General features: G+C 42.9%; 1 pseudogene; it reads right to left on the bottom strand.

Annotated features, from left to right (window-relative positions):
* Positions 1–587: 587 nt before the first annotated feature.
* On the bottom strand, positions 588–1,723 carry LOC132027831 (hsc70-interacting protein-like; annotated as a pseudogene).
* Positions 1,724–6,078: the final 4,355 nt, after the last annotated feature.

Raw genomic sequence — 6,078 nt, 5'->3', positions numbered from 1 at the left:
TTTCATTCTTACCGGCAGTGCACAAGGGTTCCAATTTCTCCACGGGCCCATCAACACTTATTATTTTTTTGTTTTTGGGGGGTTTCTTGGTGTTTTAATAATAGCCAGCCTAGGGCCCCTGGGTGGCTCAGTGGGTTAAGCCTCTGCCTTCAGCTCAGGTCATGATCTCAGGGTCCTGGGATCGCGTCTCTCATCGGGCTCTCTGATCAGCAGGGAGCCTGCTTCCCTCTCTCTCTCTGCCTGCCTCTCTGTCTACTTGTGATCTCTCTCTGTCAAATAAATAAATAAAATCTTTTAAAAAATTTAAAAAATTACTTTAATAATAGTCAGCCTAATGTGTATGTGAGGGGGTTTCAGGATTTTTTTTTTTATGTTTTTAAATATTTTTAAGGTTTAAAAAATGTTTAAAGTTTGTAGTTCCTAGTAGGAAAACATTATCTGAATGAATACCCTAAGGCAAACTATTATAGAATGTTTCAGTTGCATGGGGAGCAGGGGGTAGGGATTCTCTTCACAGTACCCCAGCTTTCTTCATGAGAAGATCGGAGGTACACTGGTTTGTATTACTGCGACATCTATTAGGTGATCGAAGTTGCTTTTCCTTCAGCAAGGGCTTTATTTGTCAGAAGGGCATTATGCTTGACCTCCAAATTTGGCTGACAATTTACTGATGAGATTCATAACCTTTGGGTTCTCTGATATTTTGACATATTCACTGGGTTCTGGGCCACATCCTGGAAGGCCACCATAACTTCTGGATCCTGCATGGCTGCAAGAACTTCCCGATCACTAAGAATTTCATTGAGCCCAGGCATTTCTGCCATCCCAAGCATCCCCCCTGCCATTCCAGGCATTCCTCCAGGAAAATTACCAGGCATTCCCCCAGGAAAGCCACCTGGGAAAGAGCCATTCTGAGCTCCTGATTGTCATCTGGCTTCTTCCTCCCTCTGGGCTCTCTCATGTTCTCCCGAGGCTTCTTAACCCTTTCTATTCTTTCTTTGATCTCTCGCTCTTCACGTTTTCAATCATATTTTCTCCAATGTTCAGCAATTTTCTGGGCCCTCAGTTGAACTTCTTTCAGCATTGCACTAGCATCTTCATCATAATCCAGTTTACAAGCAAGGGCAAGATCATGTGCTGCTTCTTCCCAATGGCCCAGAAGTCTATGTGCTTTTCCCGTGCCACTTATAAGGCTGAGCTGAATCAGGATTTAATTCAATAGCTCTGTCACAGTCTCGAATGGCAGCATTTGGCTTCTGTAATTTGATGAAGACACTGGCTCTCTTGGCATACAGAATGGCCAAGTGAGGATTTAGTTTGATGGCATCTGTGAATAAGTCAATGGCTTTCTGTAGTTCACCATCATTTAGGGCATCAATGGCAGCCACTTTTTTATCATTTGCCTGATCCATCATTTCCTCGGTTATCTTTACATCTTCATCTCCCATTTCTTGAGGGGCATCAGTATCTGGTTCAATCACACCTTCACTCTCTTCACTTGATGGTTCATCTGTCTTTATGTTTTCCTCCGCCTTCTTACTATCTGGTTTTTCTTCCTTGATACTGTCTTCTGATTTAGTTTTATGAGTGGCAGGTGGTATTTTACCTCCCATGCTCCCACCCACTCCCGCAGGAAATGCATTTCCTCGGTGTGCAGAATGCTCGGATCCTGCTTACACATTTTCACGAAAGTCCGAAGCTCGCTCACTTTGCGGGGGTCCATGGTCCAGAGGCAGTGGCAGGCAGCAGGCGCGGCTGAGGTTGCAACCCAATTCCAGGTACGGGTACTAGCTCAGTGTGATCGTGTGGAAGGGGTGGTTTCAGGATTTTTAATAAACAAAACTGTTATGACTATTTTAATATATACACCCTGATGCCCATGTGTAAGAGTTTTTCTATTAACATAATTAAGAATGGAATTTCTGGGTTATGAGATCTGTGTGTTATTTTTCAGTGTTTTTTTTTTCAGTCCCAACACACACCGCTGTTCTGTGAAGGGGGCGTATATGTAAAATGACTTTGAAAGGAGCTGTAAGACCCAAGGAAAAAACCGACAAGTCCGGCTTGATGAGAGATGGTTTATTAAGGGTACTTACAGACAGAAGCATGCCTTGGGCATGCCTTGAGCAGCCACAGGATGAATAGATCTCCTTGACCCCACCTTGTGTAAGATGTGCTTTTACAGCTTAGGGGTTGGAGAGTACAGTGCTGGCGGTAGGATCTCCAGAGCTGATCAAGGATGCTATGCCCCAAGGGTGTGATTAGACAAAAAGAAAGAATGTGGGGGAGGGGGGCTGTGCTCAAGAAGACTTTGGGTCACAGAGCGTCATCATGGCAGATTTGTCCAAGATGGCATCAGCATGATTTACACACCTGTCATCAAGAGTAAGTGATCCTTCTAGCTGCTCAGTATCCTAACACTATTGGCACAGCCATGATTCTTACTGATTTGGTGGGTGTGAAATGACAATGTGGTTTTATTTTGCATCTTTATGAGTAATAACGGGATTAAGCATCTTGTCATAGGTTTCTTGGTCATATTTATTTCCTCTTATGTAGACTATCTGTTTAAGTCTTTTGCTCATTTTCCTATTAGATTGTCTCAGTTTTATGAATGTGTACAACTTTATTTTGGATACTAATCATTTATTGATGATGCATTCCAAATGTCTTGTCCAAATTTATCATTTGTCATTTCATCTCTTTTGGTGTCTTCTGATGAGCAGAAATAATTATAACCTAATTAGATGTATTGATCTTTTCCTTTGTGATTTCACTTTCTGTATTTTGCTTAAGAAGTCTGTCTCTCCCTGAGATCGTAAAGATACTCATTATTTTAGTCTAAGAGCTTTTTTTCTCCCACCTTTACTGAGATATAATTGATAATGTTGGGTGAGTTTAAGGTGTATGATATAGTGATTTGACACACATACATACTGTGAAATGATTATCACAAAAAGGTTACTCAGTGCATCCATCAGCTCACAGTTACCATGTGTGTGTGTGTGTGTGTGTGTGTGTGTGTGTGTGTGGCAAGGACATTCAAGATCTACTTGGTTAATCAATGTCAAGTACACAGTGCAATCCTGTAAACAGAGTCACCATGCTGCACATTAGATCTTCAGAACTAATTCATCTCATTAATGAAGTTCGTACCTTTTAAAAAGATTTATTTATTTATTTTGGAGAGAGAGAGCATGACAGCGTGTTGCATGGAGGAGGGGGCAGAGGGAGAAGGAAAAAGAGAGAGAATCTCTAGCAGACTTCCCACTGAGCCCAGTGTGGGGCTTAATTTCATGACCCTGAGATCACGACCTGAACTGAAATCAAGTCGGACACTTTATCAACTGAGCCACCTAGGAGCCCCTGAAGTTTGTAACTTTTGATCAATATCTCCCCATTTCCTCCACTCCCAGCCATTGATAACCATAATCTACACTTTGTTTCTATGAGTTCAACTTTTTTAGATTCTACATACAAATGAGATAACCCAGTATTCTTTCTCTGTCTGACTTCCTTTACCTAGCACAATCCCTTCAAATCCATCCGTGTTGTCACAAATGGCAGGATTTTCTTCTTTTTTATGGCCTATAATTCTTATAAGAGCTTTAAGGTTTTTCTTTCACATTTAAGCCCTTGACCCACCTGGAATTGATATTTTGCATGCTAGGGGGTATTGTTTTCTCCACTTGGGGAGCCAGTTTTCCCAGTCTTGTTTATGGAATAACTGGTTCCTTACCGCATTCGTCTTTAAGGGATCCTCCATCAGAAATCAGGTTTTCTAATACACAAGGATCCTTCTATTAGGACTTTTTATTCTATTTCATTAATATATGTGTCAATCCCTGTCCCAGTTTCAGACTGTTGAAAATGTGTTTGCTTTATCGTATATTTTGATATATAGTAAGCTAATTCCCTGTCCAGAATTCTGCTTTGGGAGTGTCTTTACCTTCCTTGGCCCTTTGCTCTTCCATACAAACTGAAGATTCAGCTTGCCAGGTTATAAGAAAAACTGAGTTGGGCTTTTGATTAAAATAGTGTTAGGACACTTTAAGGAGACTCGCCTTCCTATCTGTGAACATGGTATACCTCTTCTTATATTTAGATTTTCTCCAGTGTTATTTAATAAAAGGTTGTAATTTCCCTGAAAGGGTCTTGACCACTTCTCTTAGGTACCTTAAATTTGGGGTTGCTTCTGTAAATTGCATCTTGAGTCCATGTACTTCTAAGGCCTACTTGTAGTCACACTATAGATCATGTGCTTTTTCTACTTATATCATATTATATTACCTCTTCAAAGGCCCACTGAATACCAGTAGGGAGGAGTGACTATCTCGCTATTCCTGGACACCTCAGACTTCTGGTTTTCATGTTGCTCGAGTCTCATAAGGTGTTTAGTTTTCTCTAAGAACTTGGAGTTCGGGGTCTGCCTACCTTGAATCACAGTCCGTGCCCTCCCTGACCCTCGCCCATATCCGTCACCTCACTGCACCTGTGTTCTTCATCTCTAAACTGGAAATGATGGTGATGCCTCCTTTATGGGCTGACTGTGATGATTTATTGTGATAATAGAGTACATCGCCTCACGGGGAGCCTGGCACATAGTAAGAGCTCCTTAGCTTTTATTACTTATTTTTATCTCCACACAAACTTTTTGCTTCACTTCTGACTTGCTGGGTATTGATTTTTTCTAGCTGAAATCAGGGTTTGAAAAATTGGACAACAAAAATCGAGATTTCTGTCTTTGTTTCACCTTCTTTTTCTCTCACGTTATTCCTCCTCCTGCCACTCTGCTGCCCCCCCCCCACCCCATCCCCTGGTTAAATCCAGATGATCAGTTTGGACAGTTTGTCCCCTCGAGGGGGACAGACAACAGAGTGGCGAATGAGGACACCTGCTCCTTTCAGGATGCCCACTCCAGGCCAGCTCTTGAATCTGTCCTCACTTCCCCAGCCACTGCCGGAGGTCGGGTCTCACGGCCATTAACCGGTCTCCCTGCCTCTTGCCTCTTCCCATCTTGCCGTCTAAGCAAGATTTCCCACATCTCAACTCTACCATCTGGTAGTGCCACCCCTGTTTAGAACCTCCCATGGCTCCCCACCATCCTCAGCATGAAGCCCGCAGCACTCATTCTTCTGCTCCTCGAGGCCGTTCACGATCCGGCCTCCGCCTAATTGCTATCACTGACCAAAGTCCTCTTCAGTGTCGTACACATGTTAGTGATCTGTGATACAAAACCGCTGGGTAAGAATCATTCTTCCATTTAAAAAAAAAAAAAAAAGATTTTATTTATTAATTTGGGAGAGAGAGATCATAAGAGTGCACAAGCCAGAGAAAAGAGGAAACGGAGAGGGAGAAAAGCAGACTCCCCACTGAGCAGGGAGCCCCATGTGGGGCTTGATTCAGGACCTGGGAATCATGACCTGAGCCGAAGGCAGACGCTTAACCTCCTGAGCCACCCAGGCGCCCCTCCTTCTTCCATTTTATAAATGAAGACCCAAGTGCTCGTATTAGTGAAATGACTCCTCAGAGCCTCACAATTAGGAAGCACAGACCCAGGATTTCAATCCCAGTCTCTGGCTTTCCCAGCCAGCTTTATGTCCACCTACCTTGGCTGTCTGATCAAAAAATGAAATCTCAGCTTAATCCAGTTTAACATGTAAATGACCTTGGGAGCACACCAGTTTGAGCTCATTCATTCGCATTGCTTCTGCAGAAGTGACTAAGAGGGTCTGAAATGGGCCAGGGAAAGGCTAAATGTCAAAATAGTAGCTTGAGGTACATAAAAGAGAAAGTGTGCCCTCTCACCCTTTTCATGTGAGGCTGAGCTCCCGGTGGGAGGGGTAAGCTAAGCCCGGGGAAGGGAGTAGTGATGTGGCTAGTGGGAGGGACAGGGCAGGGAGGGTAATGAGGTAAAGGCTGAGGATGACGTAAGAGGTGATAAAGGAAGTGATTATGACCAGGAAATAAGTGTGCTGAAACCACCCTAGAAGAATCACCAAAATATTCCTGGCATCGATTGACATTTAAAAAATAGTAACAATTATATTTAAAATTTTTGTGCCACTCATTTGCCTG

This window comes from Mustela nigripes, chromosome 12, assembly GCF_022355385.1.
Source record: "Mustela nigripes isolate SB6536 chromosome 12, MUSNIG.SB6536, whole genome shotgun sequence".
Classification (NCBI taxonomy): domain Eukaryota; kingdom Metazoa; phylum Chordata; class Mammalia; order Carnivora; family Mustelidae; genus Mustela; species Mustela nigripes.
Note: the sequence above shows the minus strand (reverse complement) of the source record. Positions and strands in the feature narration are given on the sequence as shown.